General features: G+C 40.3%; 1 protein-coding gene across 4 annotated transcripts in view; it reads left to right on the top strand.

The window, feature by feature from the left end:
- The first annotated feature begins 1314 nt into the window (after positions 1-1314).
- Positions 1315-17690, top strand: part of LOC103680150 (amyloid beta precursor protein binding family B member 1 interacting protein) — a 103185-nt gene continuing 86809 nt past the window's right edge. The window contains exons 1-2 of one of the 4 annotated variants that reach the window (XM_040645305.1): positions 1315-1475; positions 2088-2411. The gene's annotated coding sequence lies outside the window, so the exon portion shown is untranslated. Of the gene's footprint in view, positions 1476-1624; positions 1739-1816; positions 2412-17690 lie in introns of those variants that run through there. The other 3 variants (XM_040645307.1, XM_040645306.1, XM_040645304.1) reach the window with 3 other exon arrangements.

Below are 17690 nucleotides of genomic sequence, written 5' to 3' on the forward strand. Positions count from 1 at the left end.
ACTCCCAGGACTCTAGTCACACTGGTTCACATTCAATTCCTAATCCCTTCTGCTACTTCGCCACTCCCCCACTCCTGCAGCAGCCCATCAGCAAAATTTGGTTCTGCTTTGAAACTGTGTCTTGAATCCAAACTCTTCCCATCATCCCCACTGTTAGAATACTAACCAAAGCCACCATGATTTTTCACCTGGGCTATTGCCACAGCCTACTCAGTGATCTCTCACTGCCCTTTGTCTTGTCCCATTGGATCCATTTCCAATCACCAACCAGCATGATTGCATACAGCAGAAGTCAAATCATATGCTTTCTAAAATCTTTCCAACGGCTCCCCATTGCAATCAGAATAAAACTCAAAGTCCTCAAGGCTTACTTCAAGGCCCTGCCTGATCTGGTCCCTGTCTACCTCTCTGTCCCCATCCTCTACCACTGCCCTACCCTTGTTATACGCCAGTCACGCTGGCCTTCTTTCTAACCTTCTATGTTCCTATCTCAAGACCTTTTCTTGCTCTTCCTTCTCTTGGAATGTTTTTCCAAATCATTTTCATTACTTTGTGAAGAGGTATTGCCTGCCCACTCTTCCTCTCCTAGGTAAGTCACTCCATTTATTGATCTGATTTTCTCTATAGTACTATGACTGTTCAGAACCTTCCAACGGCTTCCTTTCTCACAGTGAAGTCTCTACCATAGCCAGAAAGGACACACATGATCTGGCCACAATTTTGTGTTTGGTCTCATATACCACTTGTCTCCCTCTCACTCTGCTCCATCCATACTAGCTTCCTTGCTGTTCTTCCAGCATCTCAAGTGCCCTCCTAAACCAGAGCCTTTGAACATTCTCATCCAAAAATCCACATGAATTAATTTCTCATGCAATTTAGGTCTGGCTCAAGTGACACATATCGGAATGATATTCCTTGATGATCCTAATTAATATAACGGCTCTATCCCCACTACCATCACTCTCACCTGTTAATTCCCTTCAAAATACATTGCTTAACATGTTAAATATTAATTTGTTCTCTCCCACCTAGAAAGTACCATCCACTAGAGCAGGAATTATTTTCTTCACAACTATTTTCATTGTTTTTAGATGAGTAGGTGCTTAGAAGTTTTTTTTATCAAATGACTGAACTATCTTAATTTACCTAATTATTTACACGTCTAATGTATATCGTTATGTCTTCTCCACCACCTTCCCCACATAAAAGCCCTTGAAGACACAACTGTATAGGGGAAGAGGAGGTTAATTCAACCACATTTACAAATCCTGTTTCTAACTTCTGTATTTTCAGATCTCCCCACTCTCAGGAGGCTCTACGTCCAATGAATCTGGGTTACTTCCAGTCAGTCCTTTGCTATTACAAATCCTGTGGCCAAGACTGGGCGTGGGCATATGCAAAACTTCTTGTCATCACTTTATCGTCCCAATATACTCCTAGATGTGGGATTTCTGGATCAAACGGTAACTGCATAGGTAAGTTAAAGAGCTTTTGCTGAATTCGCCTCCACGGAGTTCATACGATTTTGGATTTCCACTAGCAATGTGTGAGAGTGCGTGTTTCTTCACAGCCTGGCCCGCCAACTCAGTGTCGTTAAGCTTTGGGGGGGGGGGTGCCAATCCGACAGTTGAGAAATGGGAGGAGCCGAGCGCGCCCTTCCCCACCCGACCCCCGACCCCACCCGGGCTCCGGCAGAGATCTGCACCCCCAGAGTGCGTCCCTGCGGACGGACGGGCAGGTGCGCAGGCGCGGGGTCGCTCTGCTCCGCACTCCCGCTTCAAATCCCCCAAGGGTGGGCTGCGCGCGGCGGGAAGATCCGGCCTTGCTCAACTGGCCCGAAAGAGGAAGCGCCGAGGGGCTGAAGTAAACACTTCGGAAGACCATTGCAAAAGAGATCAGGGTCTCGGGCTTCTGTGGAGCTGTCATCTGGCCCCACACCCCTTAGCCACTAACAGATCGAGCGGCAAAGAAGGATCATTTAGCGAGGGAATTCTCCTCAGAGAAGGGTGCGCGCGTAGGGGAGGGGTGAGAAAGGAAGGCCCAACTTTTCCCAGAACTTAAAAAACAAACTTTTTTTCTCCTTCAAGGGGGAAATAGAGGAAATGAGGCACAGACCCGATGAGTTGGAAAAAGCGGCCCCCGAGTGTTAGGAGTCTTCATCCACACGTCCTCCTGCGGGGGTGCCTCCAGCCAGGCGTCCCCGTTGCACCTCGATGCTAAGCGGCAGGGCCAGCCGCACACGTCTGCGCGCTGCGTGGGAAGGGCAGGGCTGACACCACTTCCTCCCCGAGTTGGCCGACCTGAGCCCGGGTGGAGCCCAGTGTGCCGCTTCGCCTTCCCCGCCGCTGCGCCGCCGCCGGCCCGCGCCAGCCCGCGCAGAGTCCCGGCCGAGTCCCCGCGGAACCGTCAAGGTAAGCGGCGTCGGCCGGTCCGAGCGCCCTGCTAGCTGCAGCGGGGACCCTCGGGGCTGCCGCGGGACCCTGTATCCAATGGGTCTGGTCCCAGCTCCGACCCCGCTCCCGGCCTTGGCCCGGAGAACTCGAGCCCCCCGCTTGGCCCTCGCGGGAAGCGCGTTCCCGGCATCCCCTCTGCTAACCTCGGTCCTTGACCCAGCTACGCGGGGGTTTGGGGCGCGGGCTCGTCTTCCCCGCATTCTCTTTCATCACATTTGACCGATTTCCTGCCCAGAAAATTGCTTCAGGGACAGATGGGAAACCCGTCTGCATCCTCACCTGTCCGGCAGCCCAGGAGCCCCAACCTGACCCCTCGGAAGGAATTCCTGGGGGCATTTGAGGCATTGTAGATTCAGTGCTAGTCGTGTGAGAATTTGAGAGTGACGATCGCAGTCTGACATGTCTTCGAGTGTCTCCTGACTTTAAAACTTTTGGACAACTGTTTCTTCTTTTTAAAAACATCTTTACCAGTGATTGGCCTTTCCATTTTAAAATAAGATAGAGGAATGATTTGGACACCAGGAGTTAGTCTCATAATTTGGCTTGGAGTGGGTGTCCAGAGTGCCATTTTATAGCATATGAAGGAAAGGAGTAGGATGTCCTATCCAGGAGTCCCCCCTGAAGACTTTACCCCCTGCACCTCTGATTTTCCTTCTGGGAAGGTATTTCTTATTTATACCACTGTGGAACACCAAATGTGTAGTTTTCTAGCGCCACGCAGAGTAAAGTGGTTCAAAAAGAACGTTTAATGTGGTTATTAGAGAAAGAGAAAAGGAGTAACTGAAGAAAGAAACATGGGGAAAAGGTACATGAGTTTATTACTCCCCAGGATATTATTTCTGGCGGCAAAATGTGGTTTAAATAAAGGCAAGGGTACTTAATACCTACTACTAATTCTAAATTCTAGAAATCCCAGAAATTTCAGAAAAGAGAGCTTTTGTCCACTGGCAGTTTTCCCTCTGGCCTCACTGAAATAGTCTTACAGTTAAGACTGGCAAGCAAAATTCACAGAAAATCTACTAAGAAATCTATAATGTCTTCCGGGTGGTATTTCCTGCCTGTTGAATATGTTGTGAAAGGTCTAAAAAATATAATGTCATCTTCAGGCTATTAATACTTAATAATTTTCACACTGATATTAATATTTGTGTCTTTTCTGGGTACTTGGGATATTTGGATTATAGCTCCATAGATGCCTTTAACTAGACAAGGGTGACTTTGATTAAGTTGCTTTAACCTCCCTGGGCCCGAGATAACTTATTTGTAAAGTGAGATTGTTGGACTAGAGTATGTCTGTCATTATAATAGCAATTAGGGAACTACTCTAATTCTTTGAATTTGTCCTGTCTGAAATGCTGGGAAAGTTAGAATTGCTGATGCCACAGAAAAGAAGGGAGAAAATCATAATGATAACAGATTTACTTAGAGTCTGAAATATCAACACTTTTGAGGCCTTTTGTTTCTAAGAAGTTCCTCTAAAAATAGTCAGTTTTTGATTTATATGTAAGATGGCAGATTTCCGTTCTGTTGAGAAACTGAGATGGGGAATCGATGTGCCCAAGCTTGGGCAGGTTGATAGTAAATTTCAAAATTCTTCAATTATTGTTTCTCAAGAAATACAACTTTATAATATGGATTACTTAATGATTTAGTTACTTTAAATCTTAAACACAGTACTTACTAGGTTAAATAGGGTTCATAAATTGTTTCATATTTTTATATCCTAGGAATGTATACCAATCACCTACTTTTTTTAAAACTTTATTTACTTATAATAAAAAAGTTCTAGATATTTTCATATTATTATTAGAATGAACTATTTATAAAATTTATTGCCATAAATGTCTGTTTGTTATGCCACTCTGAATTTCTTCAAATCATACTTTCAAAAGCATTATTATTTTCATTTACTTCTAAATCCTCTTTGATCTTTTTAAATTATCTTTATATCCAAAATCTTTTAGTAAGTCCACAAATGTTATAATAAATTAAGTTGGCATTTCATAGTTTACCACACAAAAATATTTTCCATTTTAAAGACCTCATGAGTTTATTTTGTAGGCAATAGAATGATCTTAGTAATTCTCACCTCAAAATAGAACAATTCTTATTAACATAATTAATATTTTAGTATGTAAATATGTCTATATTTTATGTCAGTTCTGTCATCCCGTGTGGCAAGTAGCTTAAAGTTTAAGCAATCGTTGTAAATTCAAGTACATAATAAATGCCAGGATTCGAAGTATTAGATTGGTACACTGGTTGTATAGTCATGTGTATTTGTATTACAGTTATAGTTGCCATGAGAAACATGATTTGTAGGGGAAACTGCAATACATTTGGAAAAGTTAACAGATGTCTCTTGAGAAGAGACAACAGCAGCACTACGGAATGGCATTGAATGAGCTACACTCAGTTTAAGGGGCTAGATTGTACGTGCAGCATGACAAGGCAAGGCCTGTGGACAGCTCCTAGGGTCTAGAGGTTATGACCTGCCACTGCCACATCCCCATTATCCAGCCAAATTCCTGGTACCACAGTTGGGACTCAAAAAGTGTTTGCTAAGTGTCCAGATATATCAGTTCCACTTCTGAGTTGTGCTATCAAAATGTCGCAAGCCCCTGACCCAGGCAGCCCTGTTGGTAGCAACCCTGAGGCGTGAGCAGGCAGAGATGTAACACCACTCCAAGGAACCACACCTTCTCAGCATGAACTCTGAACCCTGAATTCATGACGCAGTTTCCAAACATTTCCTGAAGATTGACGATGCACTCGAATCATTAAGAATCATATTGTAAGCATTCTTTTCTCTCTTCTCTGTCAACTCAGTTTCCTCTTTATCGCCAAATGGTGATCGTAAATAATTTTTCTATTTATTTAGCTTAGATTGTGAACCAGACTCTGTGCTAATTAATTTAGATGTATCATTACATTAATCCTCACATCCTGGGCTTATGCCATTTTTGTTATCATCGAGGAAATGAAAGCACAGAGAGGTTAAGAAGGTTACACAGAGAGTAAGAAGAGGACCTGACCTTTGAACTGAGCTAGTCTCATACCAAAACCCCAGGAGCTGTCCCAGGGACAGGGCTCAAAGGGTGAAAAAACATGGGACCTTTCCTCAGTGAACTTGTAGTCTAGTTGGACGGGGGGACATAAATGGGCAGTTACAGTTCTACATGTGACCAGAATTGTGTGCTGTGGAAGCAGATAACAGATCCCTATACCACAGTGGGGTCAGGGAAGGGAGGATGAAAGGAAGGTAACCAAGAACTTGTCTTGCTATAGTGAGAAGACAAGATATTATAATCAATTGTGAAGTTATTGTCTTTATATATGTCTTTTGAAAAAGTAATCTGTTTTGGCAGCCATCACATGTTTTCATTTTTATCTTTATTCTTATCCCTCTTGATAGCTTGCTAGGTTGATTGAATCAATAAATCTAGGAGTATAATTTTTTTGTTGTTTCTGCTGGGGATCTTTCTGATTTGATCTTATATTACAGAATCATCAGTGAGATGGTTGTGGGCTGGGAGAGGGTATAAATGCTAAACCAACGTCAATTATGTTTCCACAAACTGGCTAGAAGATTTATGTCTAGAAAGCTATATCACATCAACCTGGAGGGAAAATAAAGAGTGGTAGTATGCTAGACTGGATTTAATTTTGTTCCTCCTTTTTTATTATGAAATGTTTCATACATACAAAATATGGTGTATAATGTATATGTAAATTATAACAAATAATAATAAAACCATTTGGTTTTCACCCAGCTGAAGAAGTAGAATATAACTAATATATCTTCCAACTTCCTCCCAGTAGCATTCCCCTTTTTTCTCAACAGACATAATCAGTATTGGGAATGTGCTGATTTTTTTTTTTTTAGAAAAGCATTTAGAAGGCAGGTACGTGGCTTTGCAAACATGTCAAACTGGAAATTAAGAGCACACTGACACTTGGGAAACTGAGATTAGAATCTCCACCAACTGTAGGCACGATTATAAATAGAGTGCCCTGTTAAGTGAAGACAACTTATTTTAAGTATCATAAAAGCAAAGTGAGTTATAATGATTAAAATAAGTACCATGGAAATAGTTAGGGGTATCTTAGTCATTACTGAAGTGACCAAGATTCACCAAAGGATAACTATAACTTTTAAGGGCAATAAAGAATATATAAATTAGGAACTGCTCATTTTTTCATATTACTTAGATTTCTACTTTATTTTTTTAAAGGTTTTATTTATTTATTTGACAGAGAGAGAGACAGCCAGTGAGAGAGAGACAGGCAGGGGAGTGGGAGAGGAAGAAGCAGGCTCCCAGCAGAGGAGCCTGATGTGGGGCTCAATCCCAGGACTCTGGGATCACGCCCTGAGCCGAAGGCAGACGCTTAATGACTGAGCCACCCAGGCGCCCCTAGATTTCTACTTTAAATACAATTCAGTCATTCAAAAATATTTGCCAAGCACTATTCCAGGTGCTTAAGACATGTTGGTGAACAAGAGAGACAAAGATCTCTGCATTTATAGAGTTTATATTTTAATGGGGAGATACAGACAATAGTTAGTAAACATAATAAATAAAATAAGTGAAAGGTGTCTAAAAAAAAGACAAAGTTGGGGCGCCTGGGTAGTGCAGTCGTTAAGCGTCTGCCTCCGGCTCAGGGCGTGATCCCGGTGTTCTGGGATCGAGTCCCACATCGGGCTCCTCGGCTGGGAGCCTGCTTCTTCCTCTCCCGCTCCCCCTGCTTGTGTTCCCTCTCTCGCTGGCTGTCTCTCTGTCAAATAAATAAATAAAAATCTTAAAAAAAAAAAAAAAAAAAGACAAAGTTGAGCAAAGTAAAGTTGTATTTAATAAAGTGGTCAGGCTTGGCCTCACTGGGTAGATATGATTTGAACAGAGTTTTGAAGGAGTTAACTAAGAGGCTCTCTGAGGGAACTGTGTTCTCAGCAGTGGGAACAGCCAGTGCCAAGGCTGTAAGGCAGGGATCTGCCTGGTGTATTCAAGAAACAAGAAGGCCCATGTGGCTAGAAGGTATATGAACAGGAAGAGAGTAGCAGAAGATGTGGTTGGAGAGGAGCACAAAGAGGTGGCAGATCATGTAGGGTCTTGTAGGCCATTGTAAGAATTTTCGCTTTTACTCTGAGTGAATTGAGGTGCTATTGTGGGGTTCTGGGGAAAGGAGTAGCATGATCTGACTTACATATAAAAGGCTCACTCTGATTGCTTGAGAATAAGCTGAGCAGAGTAAGGATGAAAGCCAGGAGCCCATTAGGAAGCTTTGGGAATCACCATGTATTTTGAAGGTACAGCCAACAGGATGTGGGGTTTGAGAGAAAGAGGAATCTGTGATGACTCCAAAGTCTTGGCCTAAACAACTGGAAGATGGAACTGCCATCAGTTGACAGGGGGAGGTTGGAGAGGAGATGGTCAGAAGTTCAGGTTCAGATATGGATATGAAGTATCAACTGGGAAAAACTATGCGCTTATTACATATAAGGCTAAGGTCATTCAGGCTAAGTAGCTATTTGGGAAGATACTGTTTTTCTCATTTTACAAAATTAGAAATGATAGTTTGAGAGTTAAAGAAATGGGACGTAAAACCAGATCTTTTAGATCCTAAAACTTTAACCGTTTTTTCAAAATTTGCTGAAAAGGGAAGGAAAAAAAACCCTTGCTGAAAGGGTCGACCAATAATCTTTATTATACAGATAAGAATATAGTCAACTAATCAGTAATATTCCACCTCTATGAGACTCTAGACAATGAAAATTATTTTTAATGAGTGGAAAGGCAAGAAATAGATACTAAAGATACACACATAAAGTGCTAACTAGTGACATGAGCATTATACAATACCAGGTTTCTGTGATCGTGTTTAATAAAAGATTCTCCTTTTCCACAAAGGAGATTTTTATCTCAACCAGAGGCTAAGGTATTTATATTTTCATAATCTGAGGCCAAATTCAGAAGAGAAGGGAGTGGTACAGCTGGATTTCAGATGGATGCAAGTGTTCAAGCAGGGCTGAGGGGTCACTAACAGCTATTGAAGAGTGTTCGATGACACTGTTATAGTGCTTGGAAAGCTGAAAGTACTTCCTACTTCATTAGGAAGTATACTGAAATGGTGATAATTGATGTTTCATTTGTTCTACTATAACAGGCATCAAAACAGCATAGTTATGGAATGACAGTATTTAGTGGAATGCTGCTTAAGTGGTCGATTACCATTTAATAGACTGTGTTTTTCACCAGGCAAAACTCCAGTCTTCAATTAAGTGCATTAAGATTTCATCTCAAAAATAAAAGAAAGAATTCTTTAGGGAAGGGGGGAATACCACAAAATTTTTCGCAGTAGATTTACAGTGTATTAATTACGTTACTAATTAAGTAAATTTATCTAAGGCTATTCTATTTATAGTACAACATTAACAAACTTATTCATGTCTGCTCATAACATAAAATTCACAACTGACAGGTCAATGAACTGTGTAGCTTCAGGATATAGTATTGGTTTGTTTTTTTTTTTAAGAGGATGGCTTCCTTCTGATTAAATTCCATAAATGATATGGCTTAGCAAACCAAGACTATTTCTTAACATGCTTACTAATTCAGTGACCTTATATTTACCCTATTGCAAGCAACAAACAGAAATGAAGTTGTTTAGGCCATGATTGTGGGCAAATGCAATGCAGTGCTATAAACACATGGCTCATAAGACCGCTACTGACTAGAGAAGCTGAAACTCCAAGGTATTTTACTCCACTGACTGTCAGAGCAGAGAAGCATCCTTCAAAGCAAGGCTTAGAGGGGGAGTATGGTTCATATGGATATACTTGAGTTACATGAAACTGCTCAACATGCTGCAATCAGAACTTTTATTTTTTTCACTTTCCACACACATCTATTGAAGGCCAGCCATGTGCCCAGCATGGAGGGTATAAAATAGAATAAGATATGGCCCCAAACCTGAAGAACCTTCTAGTTGAGTGGGAGAGACAGACCTGTAAATAAACACATTCCAGTGTCTGATATGCAATGATAGGTGCAAAAATAATACGGTGAAGAAGGTGACTATAGGGAAGACATTATATGGGGACAGGGGGTGACCAAGAGGCACTTTGAAGGATAAAGGTATTTTCAGGTGGCCTGTGGAAGAAGACCACCCCAGCCACCACATGTATGAAAGAGTTTGGCAGTGCTGGAGCATAAAGTATAGTGGGAAAGGAAATGGGGCAATTCTGATTTAACGCTTGGTGAGTAATATTCAAATTAGGTTCATATGATACAGTCACCACAATCTATCATCTCTGAGTCAAATATCTAGGCACTTGTAATAACAGAACTTGTAGCACTCTAGACCAGCCCTGTTCAATAAAAATATAATGCAAACCATATGTATAACTTAAAATTTTCAAGAAGCCACATTAGAAGCAGTAAAAAACAATAACACTAATTTTAGTAATATATTTTATTTTATATATGTCCCAAATGGTCATTTAGTTAATTAATATTAGTTATACTAAATTGCATTAAATTTAAGTAATATTAAAATTATTGAAGTCTTTTATTCTTTTTGGTATCTTGAAGATACCAAGTCTTTTAAACCAAGCATGTTTTACCCTTCAAGCACATCCCCATTTGAACTAGCCACAAATGAAGTACTCAACAGCCTCATGATCAAGTGACTACCAAAGTAGACAGCGCAACTCTAGATAACGGCACAATTATTGTATCCTAACCGTGCGTTGACTCTTCAGATGCATGGAGGATATTAGATGAATTATGAAGTAAGCTAAAGGGGAAAAAAAGGGAATAGCATTTTCTGTTAGTATGGAATCTGCCCCTGGAAACTGATTTTAATTCATATTTTATTAGTCCTTTAGCAACAAAAACAAACTCAGATTATCATTGCTTACATTCCTTTTTATTCTTTCTCTTCCCCTCCTGCCTTATTTTTTGGATTCTGCCTAATAGTAACAGGGACTGAAAAAGAATGGAAATAAATGGTGGAGCAGTGTGCCCTAAACCCACATCCGGCAAAATGTGAACTGTTGCCCTAGGCGACAGTGGTTACCACCTCTCTCTCTTTCTTTCTCTCTCTCTCCGCCCCCCCTTCCACCTACTAGTTCATAAGCGTCAACAGTAACCCTCTTTGTTGTGATTCCCAACTCCAGAAATACACCTCCTTGTGGGGGAGGGGGGCAGGTAGTGATAAGATTTGGAAGATGGAGTTGTTTTGATTCATGGGTTTGGTATGAAAAAGCCTCAGGGATATTCTGATGCCCTCTCTTGTTCAGAATGGTTAAGAATCTCTGTCGTAGAAACAGTATTTACAGATGTCCTTCCCAATGGCTTGGTCTTTTTAAAATGCCTGGTCTATGAAAAAACGGCAGTCCAGCTCAGTTTCTAGGTACACAGAAATGCAACAAACAAAAGTACCCATCCAGTTGTGAACATGGGAATGTGTGTGTGAATATGTACCTGACGTTTGTCTCCTCTACTTGTTTTAGGTGGAGAATATCGTAATAAAAGTCATGATGCTATTGATAACAATGATAGCTGACATTATCACTATATGTGGGCCTGGCACTATACTAAACACTTTACAGACGTCGTCTCATCCCCGTGAGAGAGGGGCTGTTTTCATTGCCATTTTACAGCTGAGGAAACTAAGCCAACAGAGAGGTTAAATAACTTGCCCAAGATTACCCAGGGGCTGAGTGTATTTACTGAGTAAATGGTGTGTGTCAACATTTGATGAAAATACAAGGTTCCATATTTGAACTCATAACGTAGTGTGAAAGGCAGACACACAGTTATATTAGAGCTGGACATACAGACACTGTAACAGAGGTATGAGCAAAGCAGCTGCCAGTTTGCACCTCTTAATAATTACAACCCTTATTTTCAAAAGGCAACATGGCATGCTGATTGTGAATGTGAACTTTCAAGTTAGACCCAGGCACCGTCCAGTTCATTGCTCACTAGCTGCATGAGCATGAATTATTTAATTTCTCTAGGCTTGAGTTTTATAACCTATAAAATTAGAATAATGTCACCACATCATGGGATTGTTTTGAAAATTAAATGAGACACTCTGGGGGTCTGACCTGTAGTGACTGTTCCATATTTATAACTCCTACTATAGTTATTTTAAAGTCGGCATTAATGTATATTAATATGAACTAGTGTATATGGAGTTCTAAGTCCAGCCATGACTCTATGCCAGGTACCAAGAGAGTTAAGGTATAAGTTTTTCCTCTGCAACATAGTTGAGAAGATAACAGTACACATAAAGAGAGAGATAAACCATAAGGAAGCTGATTAACTGTCCAGTTAGTGATCCTCACACTGCTGCTACAGGATTCAAGATGAGGGTAAATCACTAGGACCCAGCAGTGAGCCTGGAGCTGGCCTGGCGTAGTGGGTAGGAATAATATAATATAATAATAATATAATATAATAATAATATAATATAATATAATTAATATAATATAATATAGCACAGAGGCAATACAAATTATGTGTATGGAGGAAGAGAAAGAAACTGGTTTAATGAAAGATGTTGATGAATTTGGAGTGGTATGTGCAGTGAATTGTCAATGAGCTCATCCTGGAAGATATTTTCTCTGATCAGCTTTTCTAGCTAGCTGGGAACATGCCAGGCTGGCCTGCATGCAAGCAGCAATGAGGGCTGTAGATCAACCATCTACTTTCTGCTTTCTGACTAGAAGCACTGGCCTCCCTGCCACCTACTCCTTCACCTTCTGCTTGTCTTTCTCTGATTGACATGGACTTTCCAGATTTGGTGTTTGTACCCTTTGGAACAGGAGTGCCCAGATAGCCTACTGACTTGATCTTGGAGACTGCTGATGTTCCTCGGGCTATAGCACAAACCCAGGTCACTACTGGAAAAGGCATCAGGGGCCAGTTGCCCCTGGTGCATATTGACAGGAGGGCCTTGAATGGCCCTCCACAATTTGATCTAAAGGGACGAGAGAACAATTTCATTTCTGACAGGTTGTCTCTGCTGCAGAACTTCATTTGTGTTACTCAGGAATCTGCTGGGACAATGAGCCAAATGGTATAAGGAGTTCAGACTCTACCAAGAGGCAAATAAATGATAGACATGCCAAGAAAAACAATATATTTCTTAGCTAATTGAAATATAAATGTGAACCATAAATTAAGGACTGTGAATGTATCATCAAAAAAAAATGTTTAAGGATTTGTAGTTTAACTTAGTAAAGTTACATGGTAACTGTTATGTGAAACACATATAAAACACATACACTTCTAGAAGTTGACTTTCACTCCATTATCTGCTGATTCCATTGTTTAGGGTTCTTGAGGTTTTGGGGTGTTTTGTTTTGTTTTGCTGGTATCTGTGTATTTTAAATCAAGGATTAATTTCTATGCCAGGTTAATCAGTAATCTTTCTATGGTTGGACTCAATCTAAGCCAGTGTTGCTTTGTCTTGTTCTGGTCTGGTTGTTTGCAGGAGCAATCATAAATTTACCCTAAATCCATTTGGATTGGTCCTGGATTATAGCCGTATAGTGATTGCTGTTACAGTTTCTTTTTATTTTTATCATAGTGGCTGTTTCACTATTATGTACATTTGTACAAACGACTCAATGAGTATTTTCTGTTTCAATGTGCAGAGCACTGTAAGTTGTTACATCACAGAGAAAAAGGCCTTTTTGGGGGGGACCTTAAGATATAAAAAACCACTCTGCTGTCAATAGCATCCATTTAAAAATGACTCATACTATACACAAAAATTAACTCAAAATGGATCATAGACCTAAATGAAGGGCTAAAATTGTAAAACTCTTGGGAAAAACATAGGATTAGATCTTTATAACCTTGGGTGAAGTAATAGTCTCTTAGATGTAATACCAAACAAACACACAACACGCACAAATAGATAAATTGAACTACTTTCAAATTTAAAACTTCTGTGCTGCAGAGTGCTGTAAAGAAAGTACAAAGACAATGCACAGAATAGAAGAAAATATTTTATTTGCAAATTGTTTACAGAACGTCCCCACCTATGATGGTTCAACTTATAATTGTTTGGATTTACCATGGTGTGAAAGCAGTGCTCATTCAGTAGAAACTGTACTTTGAATTTTGGATGTGGATCTTTTCCCAGGCTAAGGATATATGGTACAATACTCTCTCATGATGCTGGGCAGCGGCCCCGAGCCTCAGCCCTGGCAGCCACATGATCATGAGAATTAAAATGGATTATATAATATATAATACTAGGGAGAGGATCTGAGTAGACTTTTTTTCCAAAGAAGATATAGAAATGACCAATTAGCACATGAAAATTGCTCAGCTTCATTAGACATACGGGAAATGCAAATCAAAACCACAATGAGAACTTCATACTCACTAGGACGGTTATAATCAAAATGACAGTTACGTGTATTGATGGAGAAATTCGAGCTTTCATACACTGCCAGTGGAATGCAAAATCATGCCACAGATTTGGAAAAATAGTTCAGCAGTTCCTCAAAAAGTTAAAGTTATCATATAACCCAGCAGTTCCATTCCTGGGAATCCTAAGAGAAATGAAAACCTATTCCATGCAAAATCTTGTACACAAATATTCATAGCAGCATAATTAATAATAGCTGAAAAGTGGAAACAACCCAAATGTTCATCAACTAATGAATGGATAATCAAAATATGGTGTTTCAATACAATGAAATATTCAGCAGTAAAAAGAAACAAAGTGCTGATACATATTACAATGTGGATGAACTTTGAAAACATTATTCTAAGTGAAAGAAGCCACACACAAAAGACCATATTTTTTTTAAAAAATTTTTATTTAAATTTTGCTTAGTTAACATACAGTGCAATATTGGTTTCTGGAGTAGAGTTCGGTAATTCGTCACATAAATTCAACACCCAGTGCTCATCACAGCAAGTGCCCTCCTTAATACCCATCACCCATTCAGCCCATCCCCCACCCACCTCAACCCTCAGTTTGTTCTCTATCATTAAGAGTCTCCTATGGTTTGTTTATCTTTCTCCTTTCTCCCCCATCCTTCTCATACGTTCATCTGAGTGAGACAGTATGGTATTTCTCCTTCTCTGACTGACTTATTTCACTTAGCATGATACACTCTAGCTCCATCCACGTCATTGCAAATGGCAAGTTTTCATTCTTTTTAATGGCTGAGTAATATCCCATTGTATATATACCCTGTCTTCTTTATCCATTCATCAGTTGAATGGACATTTGGGCTCTCTCCACGGTTTGGCTATTGTTGCTAATGCTGCTTTAAATATCAGGGTGCATGTACCCCTTCAAATCTGTATTTTTGTATCCTAGTAGTGCAATTGCTGGATCATAGGGTAGTTCTATTTTTAACTTTTTGAGGAACCACCACACTGTTCTTCAGAGTGGCTGTACCAGTTTGCATTCCCACCAATAGTGTAAGAGGGTTCCTCTTTCTCCACATCCTCACCAATACCTGTTGTTCCTTGTGTTGTTAATTTTAGCCATTCTGACAGGTGTGAAGTGGTATCTCATTATAGTTTTTATTTGTATTTCCCTGATGATGAGTGATGTTGAGCATCTTTTCATGTGTCTGTTACCCATCTGGATGTCTTTGGAATAGTATCTATTCATGTCTTCTGCCCATTTCTTAATTGGATTATTTGTTTCTTAGGTGTCAAGTTTGATAAGTTCTTTATAGATTTTGGATACTAAACCTTTTATCAGATATGTCATTTGCACATATCTTCTCCCTCTCCATTGGCTGCCTTTTAGTTTCATTGATTGTTTCCTTCACTGTACAGAAGCTTTTTATCTTGATGAAGTCCCAATAGTTCCTTTTTTGCTTTTTGTTTCTTTTGTCTCCAGAGATGGGTCTAGTAAGAAATTGTTATGACCAAGGTCAAAGAGGTATCTGCCTATGTTCTCCTCTAGAATTTTGATGGTTTCCTGTCTCACATTTAGGTCTTTCAGCCATTTTGAATTTATTTTTGTGTATGGTGTAAGAAGGTGATCCGGGTTCATTCTTCTGCATGTTGCTGTCCAGTTTTCCCAACACCGTTTGTTGAAGAGACTATTTTTTCCCATTGGTTATTTTTTCCTGCTTTGTTGAAGATTAGTTGACCATATAGCTGTGGATCCAATTCCGGGTTCTCTATTCCCTTCCATTGATCATCTGTTTTTGTGCCAGCACCATACTGTCTTGATGCCTACAGCTTTGTAATATAGCTTGAAATCTGGAATCTTGATGCCTCCAGTTTTGTTTTTCTTTTCCAGTTTGATTTCACTATTCAGGGTCTTTTGTGGTTCCATACAAATTTTAGGATTGTTTGTTCTAACTCTGTGAAAAATTATGGTGATACTTTGATGAGGATTGCATTAAATGTGTAGATTGCTTTGGGTAGTATAGACATTTTAACAGTGTTTTTTCCTCCAATCCATGAGCATGGAATGCTTTTCCATTTCTTTATGTCCACTTCAGTTTCTTTCCTAGGTGTTCTATAGTTTTCAGAGTACAGATCTTTTTTTTAGGAGGTGGAGGAGGGGCAAAGGGAGAGGGAGAGAGAGAATCTTAAGCAGGCTTCACAGCTAGTGCAGAACCCAACAGGGGGGGTCTATCTCACAACCCTGAGATCATGACCTAAGCCAAAATCAAGAGTCAGGTGCTTAATCAAGTGAGCCAGGCAGGCACCCCACAGTACTGATCTTTTACCACTTTACCTCTTGTTCCTAGGCATCTTATTGTTTTTGGTGCAATTGCAAATAAGATTGATTCTTGATTTCTTTTTCTGCTGCTTCATTATTGGTGTATAGAAATGCAACAGATTTCTGCACATTGATTTTATATCCTGCAACTTTGCTGAATTCATGTATTAGTTCTAGTAATTTTTTGGTAGAGTCTTTTGGGTTTTCTACATAGAGTATCATGTCAAAAAGATAACATATTGTATGGTTTCATTCATATGAAATGCCCCCAATAAACAAATTTATATAGAGAGAAAGTAGATTGGTGATTGCTTAGGGGAGGGGAGGGGAGGGAAATGGTGAGTGACTGCTAATGAGTATGGAGTATCTTCTAGGAGAGAAGAAAATGTTCTAAAATCAGATTTTAGTGATGATTGCACAACCCTATGGAAATACCAAAAATTATTGAATTATAAACTTTAAATGTTATGTGAATTATATCTTAATAAAACTATTTTTTAAGATATGGAGTGCAGAGTCTGTGTTCCAGGTGCTACTGTAACCACTAGGAAGATGAAAAGATGCATTAGAAGCAATCTGTGCCCTGGCTGCCGTACATTAAAGAACACATCTGGTGCACCAGGGGATTATAAAGAAAACAGTTGTTATTGCAGCAGATGAGGTTTTATGGGAAGAACATGATGATGTCTGGAAGGTGAATTTGGAGAAGCTGATGGAGGTTGGACTGTGAAAGAACATAAAAGCCACATTAAAGAGTATAGATTTTATCCTGCAGACAAGAGAAGCCACTGAAAAGTTTTACTAATTGAAAGGATATGAAGAGATCTGGGTTTTAATAAGAAAACCCTGGTGGCATTTTAGACACTGGATTAAAAAAGAGACTAGAGGTGGGGAGATAAATAGTAAGCAGACGGCAGAGACTGAACTAAGGTGATAGGTGTGGAAAGAATGGGACAAGTTCAAGGGCATCAGGAAGGCTGCATTGACCAGACGTACTGGCTGACCCAGTTGGGGGCCTCGTGAACAGAAAGATGCCCCTGAAGTTCCTGAGAATGGCTGAGAGGAGATAATTGGACTATAGGTAGAGGCAAATGTAGACTCGTGTTCTTTTTTGGGGGGATTATTATGTGGGCAGAGTCATGTGTAGGTGGCTCCTTTTAGCCACAAGTCTGAGTCTGGTCATCGCAAACACCCACAGCTATTAGGTTAACCCCACCCTGTATTTCTTCGCTGAGCCCGTTCTTGCCTTTGTCTCACCTGCTTTTCCACTTCCTAATGCTTCTGTTTCAGTTCTACAATTCTCGTGACTCACGCATTTGACTTCAGTGTCTTCTGCCCAAACACCCAGTCTCAGCCTCACTTTACCGCACTGATCTTCCCTGGCATCTGATTAGCACCCAGAGCTGTGCTGACTTTCTCCCCAGTTCCCAAGACAACCTCTGACTTGGATCTTGCTGCACCACGACCTATGTTGGCAAGCGGGGGGGGGGGGGGGGGGGGGGGGGGGGGGGT

This window comes from Ursus maritimus, unplaced genomic scaffold, assembly GCF_017311325.1.
Source record: "Ursus maritimus isolate PB19 unplaced genomic scaffold, ASM1731132v1 scaffold_31, whole genome shotgun sequence".
In the NCBI taxonomy this organism is placed as follows: Eukaryota; Metazoa; Chordata; class Mammalia; order Carnivora; family Ursidae; genus Ursus; species Ursus maritimus.